Source organism: Neolamprologus brichardi, chromosome 23, assembly GCF_056152115.1.
Source record: "Neolamprologus brichardi isolate AB-2024 chromosome 23, ASM5615211v1, whole genome shotgun sequence".
Lineage (NCBI taxonomy): Eukaryota > Metazoa > Chordata > Actinopteri > Cichliformes > Cichlidae > Neolamprologus > Neolamprologus brichardi.
Window position 1 is genome coordinate 7,227,347 of NC_142125.1, and position 10,990 is coordinate 7,238,336.

Sequence of the window (10,990 nt, forward strand, 5' to 3'; positions counted from 1 at the left end):
TGGATGCAATTTCCTATTTTAGAGTAAAAATATTTTGGACTGATCTGATTCACTCTCCACAGAGCTGAAGAATGACACATCGTGTAGCAATTGTTGGCGGAGGGGCTTCAGGTCTGGCCTCTATTAAGTGCTGTCTGGATGAGGGGCTGGAGCCTGTCTGCTTTGAAAGCAGCAATGACATTGGTGGTCTGTGGAAGTTTAAGGTGGGTTAGACAACATACAGATCGGACTTTGCTTTGCTCTGACAGATGAGATTTGTTTTTCTCTATTCATGGCTTTCTCTGCTTTCTCAGGCAATCCTCACTCAGTGGGAGAGAGTGGCTCAACCCCTGCAGACCAGACCATGAGCTCAAACCCAGGAGATCATATAAGTGGCCTCTGCTACTGTCAGCTGCTGCTTTGTCCTTCACTGTCTACGTTAAGAGGAACAACCTTCCAGCTTTCCTACAGGATCCTGCTAGTTTGCTGGACAGGGTTAAAATCTACCTGCCTACACAGTAATGCAAAATGTATAACTGAACAGAAATAAAAGATCTGATTAGTCTTGCAATAGTTTAATAGTTGGTAATGCTTTTGCAAGAAATAACATGAGCGTTGGAAATGGACTAATTACTAAAATATATTAGTGAGTGGTGCAATGATTTAATTACTTCAAAGGCCAACTACAATATGTCACAATCTGCAGAGGCAGACCGCATGAATTGTTTATGTGAGGACCCAAAAGCAGACCACAGACAGATGGAAACTGGAATTTAACTGAAAGTGTGCTATTTATTAAGGCAGATATACCAAACAGGGAGAAACATAAATAACAAAAACTAAACACAGGATCGCCTGAACTGGGGGAACTAAGAAAATAAGACAAAAACTGGAATACTAGAAAAACCTGGGGAAACCTTGGAAACATGGGAGGAAGCATGGAAGAGCCATGGGGGGAAAACAGACACAATACGGCAAAGGTCAGAGGAAAACTCAGATACAGACAGGAGGTGATCAGGGGAACACATGGGGAACACAGGTGAATGAACAAGACGCCACAGGAGAAGCAAAACTAAACACACTGAACATAGACCATGAGACTGTCAAAATAAAACAGTAAAAAGGGAAACTAATACACTTGGACTTAACAAGAGAACAGGGAATTGACAATGGGAGACGAGACGCAAACATAAATATGGAACACATACAGAGGATATGACGGGCTGGTGAGAACACACATAACAGATGGGGAAGACCAAGCATGAGACACAAAGGGAAACATGTAAACAAGAGGAGGAGATGAAAACAGAGAGAGAGAGAAGGAGCGGGGACCCCAGAGAGAGGGAACGAGAGCGAGAAGGGGCACAAGGGTGAGGGAGAGACAGGCTGGGGAAACATGGGCAAACATTACAGACAGGGGAGGCATGGAATAAATGCAAAGAGGGGAACATGGGAACTAAATGGGGAAAATCCAGATATAAGCATCACACACATGCATATAAACAGAGACACAGAGAGAGGGGCACAGAGGACAAAGACTCAAGGGAACCTAATAAACAAGGAACTAAACTGATGATAAGTGAACTCAGAGATGTAATAAGAATGAACTCAGAACTAACCAGTTAAATGAAAATAATCATAATAAAGCATAACAGATATGAAAACACAAGAAAACCCATCAAATAATAATAATATGATTGTTTCTGTATCATCTTAGCATTATCCAATTGAACGGATGCCTCGTTCAGGAGTGTCATTATGCCTTTCTGTGCCCTCTGGCTAGAGTTTCAAAAATTCTATTTAAATGACTAATTATAGTTTTTTAACATTTATTATGAATTTCTTTGAGTCTGAACAGTTAAAAAATATTAAAACATTTTCATGGAAAGCAGTACTGTATGCCCCCGTGTTCCTTCCTCTGGTTTACATTATTGTTTCACTTTTGTATTGAGTAATATAAAATGCTTCTCAACTCTCAGGCACCATTTTGGCCGAGAGGTTCTGTAGAGCTTGTGAGAAGAAAACTGCTCGAAGTAAGTGTAAGGTTAATATGATCATTGTAGACAATATTTTTTCTAAGTGTCCTATAATGTCATTCCCCAATCTTATAAACAGTACATTTGCATAATGACTGAAACCAGCCCCCTGAAGGAACAATGGGCTGTGAGGTCAGTTCCTTAATCATAATTATGCAAATTCTCATGACCATTGATCAACAACAACTGTACTCATATCTGTTTCTCCGCAAATCTGATCTAAAAAAAAGTCAGCAGATTTCTGAGGTATATAGTTACCCTATGGCATTTATTTTACTGACATTGCATTTGACTGGACTTTGATCTTCTCTGTTATATCAGCTCCATGAATGAGATAACAAAATTCCTGAATGAACCCAGGTTGCCACTCAGTGTTGCACAATCCCTGTATTCTATAAGAGCATTTGCAGTGTCCAGCTCATCAACCTGTGCAAAGCAGACCTAAAGGTGGGTTCTGTTAGCTTGTTAAATGTTATTAGATTGTTGTTATAACAAGAAGGCATAAGGGAACAAAGGATGAGAAAAGGGTGCTGTCACATGAAGTGGATGTGGGGCCTATTTTAAGGAGCTTGGAAAGAAAAGCGCCTGGACTTCTTTAAGTTGCTTGAAGGTCTTCAAGCAACTTAAAAAGTCCAGACGCTTTTCTTTCCAAGTTCCCGATGACCTGGGTGACTGAGAACCTTCACAGACATGTGGGGCCTATGTTATTTTCTGTACCCGACATCTAGACTAAAAGTGAAACAACTAGTAGCTCAGTGTTCCAACATTAGGGAAAAGCAACTGCTATCACAACTAGAGATTGATGAGCTACAGCATAATTGTTACGACAAGGGGAAACCAGCACATCAGGTCGGGGGGAGATATTATCATCCCCACCCCAGCTAAGATTGAGTACCAAGCCCCAAGTACAACTGGCACATTGAAGGCTTTACCTGAGAGATAGTATCATGGCTAAGCTGAAAACTTGGACACTCCATGACCAATTTCGTGAAGTACCCTCTGAAGGTCTACTAGAAGATGTGAATGCAACGTCAGGGGAAACCAGGCAGAAACAAACTGATCTACAACATGAAAACAGTGATCAGCTGTGCCTTTCTGGAAAAAGAGACTAGAAGCCAAGATCAAGGTAGCACACAGGGAAGCCAACTATCAGAGCTGCAGAAAAGTGTGATGAAGAAAGGGTAGTACAACAAGGAAAGCCTAAGAAATACAGCAAGCTATCCATACCTGAGACTTGACATAACCCATAAAAACAGTGCTCAGTGGCTATAGTAGATCTAAGAGCAGACCATAGCAACCTCCCTGAACAGTTCCAGTAAGCATCACAGTTGCAGACATCCAAGAAAGGGTCTCCTTAGGCTCCTTAGGCTACGGATACCAACTGGGGAATGGAGCAATTGTCAGCCCCCTAATCTAGATAGATGACATCAAGCTGTATGCCAAGGGTGAACGAGACATTGATTCACTGATCCACACCACCAGGACCTACGGGATGTCATTCGGAGTCAAGAAGTGTAGTCATATGGTGACAAAGAGAAGGAAGGTAGTCAGAACTCTGTGTGTGTGTGTGTGTGTGTGTGTGTGTGTGTGTGTGTGTGTGTGTGTGTGTGTGTGTGTGTGTGTGTGTGCGTGCGTGTGCTGCAAAGGTCTTGAGGGAGCTCATTGGTTGATTTTTTGACATGTTCAATACTTTTTCCCTGTTTCATTTCACATTGTTGCACATAATGTGTGGATTGGATGGGTTGATACTGACATCTGGTGAGGATTGCATGTCAATGGCAACTTCACGCAAGTAAATTTACTTAGAAAATTGTTGATGTCTTCAATACCCAACAGCTCACACATGCACCATCCTCTTGTAACTCACCTAAATCCTCTAACACAGGGGTTTCAAACTCCAGTCCTCAAGAGCTACTGTCCTGCAGCTTTTAGATGCATCATTACTCCTACACAGCTGAATCAAATGGTCGAATTACCTTTTCAGCATGCCATCAAGTTTGGCAAAGACCTGGTAACAAGCCAATCATTTGATTCAGGCATTCCGGAGCAAGGATGCATCTAAAAGCTGCAGGACAGTAGCTCTCGGGTACTGGAGACCTCTGCTCGAGTCCATGCATGAATTGCACACACCAAGTACTTTTCTAAATTTATTACCTTTACCCCCTGGGCAGTTCTTATTACATAACTCCATATCAAGGCTGAATCATGGACTGATAATGCAGCCTAAATGAATCAGTAATGCCACCTAATGGTGCTTTGGGTATTTGCGTGATGTTTTGCTTCAAAAAACCACATGAAACTACAATATGTTTTTCGTATTGTCCTTTGTGTCTCACTGCATCACACTGGAAGCCACATGGAAGCATGTGATTATGAATCTCCCTCTTGCAGCCAAATCAGTGACTATGATTAACTAAGATTGCTTTTTAAGGATGGCATAGTACCATTGTGTCATGCAATTGTCCGTTAAAGCAGGATAAAAACGTGAGAAAGTAAAAAAAAAAAGAAAGAAAAAATAATAATAATAATAATTTGATGTTTGTGAGAGTGAAACGAGAATTCTAATCCAAAATGTAGTTTGTCACTGTGTTTGTTATTCTATAAAATTGTCTTTTATTTTAGTTCAGTAATATATAATCGTTGTGTTTTAAAACAAACCTTTTGCTTGTTTGTTTTTATTAATAAATCAGATAGATAGATAGATAGATAGATAGATAGATAGATAGATAGATAGATAGATAGATTGATTGATTGATTGATTGTTTTTTTATTTTATTTTTTTTTTACTGTACATACTAAGTTATCCGCCGTTCACGAGCCGCCGCTAAACACCCCAGAAGAAGCTTCGTCCACGCGTGATTTCTTAACATTTGGGTTGCCAGATTTAGAGATAACAAGATATGGAGGAAAATACGTGAAGAAAAATTCACGTATTTGACGCTAGAGACTGCTAATTTGTCTTTTGAGTGAGTTCGCCATGAACTGACGGTGTATAAATAACACTGAAATGAACTGAACTGAAATGATAACATGCTAACTTAAAAATACAACGTTTGGCTTTACTTAGAGAAGTCCAAATGAATTTATTCTAAACCAAAAGATGCCATGCAAGTAATGAAAGCACCACACCTTGACTTCCATGGCACAATATCACACTTGACTCTAGTTTCTGAAGGTAAGTGTCTGACAAATGGACAGAGAATACTAAACTGGAATTTTTTTAAACATTCCAGATAGTTGTGGGGTATTTATTTATTTATTTCAATTTATTTCAATTTATTTAAAATACGACTTTTATAGCTTTAGATGTCTCACTTGGGTCGTTCAGCATTTAAATTCCTTCATTGTGACGGAATTGACAGCCTCTAGCAGCATTAACGAGTTACAAAAGGCATCAGTAAAACTTAAAAAAAAAAAAAAAGAATTCAGATGATACATAAGTGTGGTTGTAAATATTTTTCTTAATATATCAATATATCTTTGTTACTTCTGTGATATTGTAGTTGTTGTGCAAATCTTCTCATTAGATCAACGGGGAAAAAATATGTGCACATATAGCATTTATACTATACTAATCCAGTTTCTATATACAATGTATTTTTAACCAAAAATCAGTGAGTAAAGAATAAATACATTAAAAAACATAGTAAGTTAAAAATCCTTTCGTTTTTCTCCACAACAGATCTTCTTGTCTTGACGCATGTTCGATCATTCAGGTAAGAAAATCTAAGAAAGTTGAGTCTGTTCACCTGGATGCATGCATTCTCAGTGGGAGAAACCTTTCATTCCAAGATACTTTTTCAGTTTCTTGGTGTCTCACACTGATTTCCAGATGAGCAGAATCAACTTTCAGGCGTAGCTTCTCACACCTTCCTCTTTTGGGTATTCCTTTTAGAGGTCCCGACAGTTGATCATCGGTCTCTCACCTTATCCATATCCTCCTCTAGCACATTGACAAATTTGCATGTCCTCCTTTATCACATCCAAGAACCTCCTCTGTGGTATTACTCTTTTCCCCCTGCCTGGCACTTCAGTATTCAACAATATTCAACACCCTTTGTCCAAAATGTCCTCTGCACATGCCTAAACAATCTCAGCTTCTCTATCTTTATCTCCAAATGCTCAACCTGAGCTGTCCCTCTGAGGTATTCTTTTGCTAATAATGTTCATCATGGTCACTCTACAGTGCTATAGTGCCCAAACCATACATAATGGCAGCTCTCACTACTATCTTTTAAACCTTCCCTTTCACTCTTGCTCCTTTTGTGTCACAAATCACCCCTGGACCCCCCTTTCCACCCAGCCTGCCTGCACTCTCTTCTTCACTGCTTTTGTGCACCATCCATCGGGATAGATGGTTGACTCCAGGTAGATTTGGAATCATTATTCAGAATCAGAATATTTTATTAGTTCTAGATAAAATTATGTGGTCACAGTTGCTCCAAGACAATACGAATAGTAGTGACCAGGTTAAAGTACCAATATTAAATAATACAAAATATTACAAAATAGCTCTAATAATCCAGATAGTTCTAATAAATAAATATCCTGATATATTACAGAGAATTAAAGGTTGGACTTAAGGTGACCCTTTATACTTTTATAACAGGTTTTTGTCTCTGTACACTGAAAAAAATATGTTGTTGGATTTACTTAATTCAATAGTGGACATTTGTTGCACACAGATGTTTTGCTTTGGCAGAAACTTAAACAATTGAGTTAAATTAACACAATTTATTCATGTTCAATAAACCTGTGCAATTTGTGTTGATAAAATGTGACTTAAACATGTTTTGATGAAGTAATTTGAGCTCATGGAATATTTCAATCCTTCACAATTTTTTCACTTTATCCCAACACCATTCAATAACTTTTACCCAATACTACTTGGTCACTTAAATACTACATGTTATCTTCAAATTACATTTTGCTATTATATTCTAGTATCAAATACACAATTTTCAAATGGAGGCCTTATAACAGATTGTATTGTTCTTTTCCAAGATGGTTGCTGGCATCCACCAGTAACCTTTAAAAACAAAATGTCTAATTTCACTGCATTGACAGTAGGTAAAGAATTAAACTGACATTACTCCTCCACTGAATCTATATAAATCAACAGTTAAATAATGTCAGTTCTTCCGTGTTCTCTGGAATCAATCACAGCAAAGAAATTAGACTCTTAAAAATGTTACAGGAGAATACAAAACATTCTATTTAAGGCCTCTGACGTCAAGATTCAGTTAAACAGCAATTCTAACTAAACAATTTGAGGTAATGTTAGTTTCCATTAACATTAAATTAGGTTGCTGAATTGGCAAACACCTTCCTATTAACATTACCCATTTTACCCCAATAACTAAAGAAATTAGCACTTGCAGGTCAAAAACTTTATTCAAGAGACTGAAAAATAACATTGATACAGTGACTGTCAAAAATGACAGCAGTGATCATACTGTGACATCCTGGTTCAAAACAGCACACTTAGAAATATTCAACGTTCTTTACTTCAACTGAAAATACCATTTCACACGACCCATATGGGATATTTAGACTGTATAACTGTTCACACTACATCTCTTCACTAGTAAAAGAAAGAAAAAATACAAAGAGAAATTTAAAAATGCTGCCAAACAGAGAACTTGTACAGAGCAAAAGGAAAAACAAACAACAAAAAAAAAAAAAACGGCTCGTCCTCATGGCAGTTGCAGAGTATATAAAAATGAACCCTGCGATCTGTTCCTGGAATTGAGCTTCAAAAATGCAGCAGAACAAGTGTGAGATTTAAATGTCCTCTCACCTAGAGCTGATCATGCATGCATAACAGTGAGCTTTCCTTGCAGGAGCAGTTTTGTCTTAGTTGTGAGCTTTTCTTGAGAGCTGAGTTGCATCCAACTCCATTACCACCCTTTGAATCACCTCAAAAGTGTAGCAGAGCTGTGATGGGTAACTCATAGTGAAGGAATAAAAAAGGTCCAAACAGCATGGCTACTGCAAAGGTCACGTTATCCAGATCTTGAAGAACTACTATACCCTCGATGATGATGATGCCAACATCAGAAAAGTCATTGCCTGGCGTATCCTCTGGAGACAGATGTTCATTGTGGTTTTCTCAATCTGTGCAGTGGCCTCAGTCAACTCCTGGTTAAACACAAAACATTTTTTTAAGATTCCTTTTTAAACTCATCTCTTTCGAATCTACCAGTTCTAATGTTAGAGTAATTTAAACCAATGAAAGCAACATAGTAAATAGCTATAGCCAAAGAGTGGCCTGCCATGCTGTCATTCATGGTCTAACAGAGTTTCTAAGAGAGTGAAAAACATAATAATTTCAAATGCTTTACATTAGTTTTTGTTAGAAATGGTAAATGGACTGATTCTTATATAGCGCTTTTCTACTCTCCCGGAGCACTCAAAGCGCTCTATACAACATGCCACATTCACCCAATCACACCCATTCTCACAAGCACTTTATCTATACTTAGTGCTTTCTAACTACATTCACACACATTCATACTCCGATGGACACAGCAACTTGGGGTTAGTATCTTGCCCAAGGATATTTGACATACAAACTGGAGGAGCCAAGGATCGAACCACCAACCTTCCGAGCAGTAGGTGACCTGCTCTACCTCCTGAGCTACAGCCACCCCGGCCCATCAGAAATCCAGGTTATGTCACTCAGAAGATGTTAGAATTTAGACTTTCAGCCCCACAATTTGGTTAGCTGTTGGTCAGTTGGTCTTTTTTTTTTTTTCAAACAAAAGCTAATGTAAATATTGGTGGGATTTTCCTTTGTTCACTAGAATGACAAATTTAAAGTTTTTTCACACTGATGTGACCCCTAATACAGGGGTGGGGGTGGGGCCTCAAGGGCCGGCAGCCGAGTTCACTACCAGGCCTCATGTGAACTTCAAATTATTAAAGAGAACTACTGGTCCTAACCAGTCCAATGAGGATCAAGTGGATAACTAAATGCATTTTTAAATGTTGCAAAGCCAAAATCTACTCATAAAACACTTACCATGAACTCCTGCACCAAGATGTTGCAATTGTCTTTCACACAGATGCGGAGCACTTTGATGAGGGACTCCCTTTGAGCATTAATGTCATCCTAAAGTATTATAACAAAGAAAACAGAGATTTGTGAACTTTTCAGTAGCACAGAAGAAAATGATCCCAGACAAAAACTCTTGACTTTTTAAACCAGTCAACATGCAACACCAGCATCTACAAAGCAATATCAAAAATTCCTGTTTGACATCAACTTTATGGATATATAGTTTCCAGAACATATATTTTTAAAAAAAGATAAATTTTTCTCAGTGGGCAAGTAAATGCATGATGAAAATTATGGCATCCTTTCAGTGGAATCAGTACTCACAGGTAATAGTTGACTGTTTCAATGGATGCAGCATAAAATTATTTTACTGACCTAATGCAATACATATACACTTTGTAGTTAAAGAATTTTAAAGTTCTTACTGTCATCATGGCAGCTACATCCTTTAGCTTTGTGCCCTGTTCCCCCGATCACTTTGCAAACACTTTCAGCAGACTGTCAGAGAGAAACTCAGCTCCGTCAGAAACCTTGACTGTAAAGGCATGTTTGGGATGCACTGGAATGCTGCATTTTATCTGAAATGACATAAAATTATTTTTGAAATAACAGCAGGCACTGTGCTTGGTTAATCAGTAATGTTTTGTTGAATAAAAACTGTGTTTCCAGATCTTATGGGATTAAAAAAATCCAAAGATGTTTGTTTCTGATTTGCAACCCAACAACCCACAAGTTACAACCTCATTTTAGTTCAAGTGTGCATTAATGTGAGTCCAGTAATCACCTTTCTGACAATACATACAGGTATAAGTTAAACCTATGGCAGATTTTGGATTTCTCAGTTGTATTAATAGGGTGGTCTATTGGTGTATGCATGCACCTAATAATTATACAAAACCTATTATAATTAAGTTACAGAAACCTTAAGCGAAAATAGAATATACTTTCTTACCATAACACCTTGAACCCACAATCCATCAGCTGACTCCTGGTGAAATGCAGAATAGAGGTCGTCTCTCAATGTGCAGCAAAAAAAAACAGAAACAAAAGGACAGCAGGTGAGGGCAGGAGGGGTAGGGATGTAAGCTAGAATAATGCCGCTAATGATATTAGCTAAAGCTGTTCAATGTCCAAAATCTCACTAACACCACGGTGCAGTAAATACACAATGTAACTGAAGAGTCAGTTGGCAAATCTATTCACACAGAAAACCAAATTATGTTATGAGTGCCTCATAATTAGGTTTAATGTGATATTACGGCTCTTGTGCCAAAGACAAATTCAAATGAAAAAGCGCCAATTCTTTGACAACAGATAAAACAGCAAATAAGCTAACGGGTCTTTTTTAGCATGTTACATTGCGACACTCTAGACGTTTAACTACATTTGGCTGAAATATGGTTAATATTAATTCAAAAAATCAAGACATACCAAAAACGTAGAGTTGGCTGCTCGACTTGACTGAGATGGATGCCTTTTTTGAACCACGATCCAAAGCCCGCGAGATGAAATCACGCGTGGTTTCACGAGATTTAATGTTGCTATTTTATTGACTTACTTCACCTGAACATGATATGAACAATTTAATACACCCTTTCTGCATATCATGTAGTTTTTACACTATATGGTTACATTTATCTTTAAAACATGAGGCAATTGTGTTAAATACATGCAAGATGCTTACATAAATCCAAGAGATGGCCAGTGCCTTTTTTTCAGTGTAGAAGATGAACATATATCAGGTTTGTGCAACATATGCAGTGTATGCTTTTGCTAGATGGGATATTGTTGCACATTAAAACTTTTTTATATATATTTATAGAAGATGTCAAGATCTAGTTGAAATAAGATAGTTATGGGGGACTGGTTAATTGTGATCATAAACAAATCAAGGTTCAGTAATACTTACATGTTG

General features: G+C 38.0%; 1 long non-coding RNA gene across 1 annotated transcript; it reads right to left on the minus strand.

Annotated features, from left to right (window-relative positions):
- Window positions 1-6,718: 6,718 nt before the first annotated feature.
- Window positions 6,719-10,498, minus strand: LOC148096002 (uncharacterized). Its single transcript, XR_015717230.1, has 4 exons — window positions 10,028-10,498; window positions 9,501-9,653; window positions 9,040-9,129; window positions 6,719-8,156 (listed from the first exon to the last, which is right to left on the minus strand). It is a non-coding gene; the product is annotated as an uncharacterized LOC148096002 (long non-coding RNA).
- Window positions 10,499-10,990: the final 492 nt, after the last annotated feature.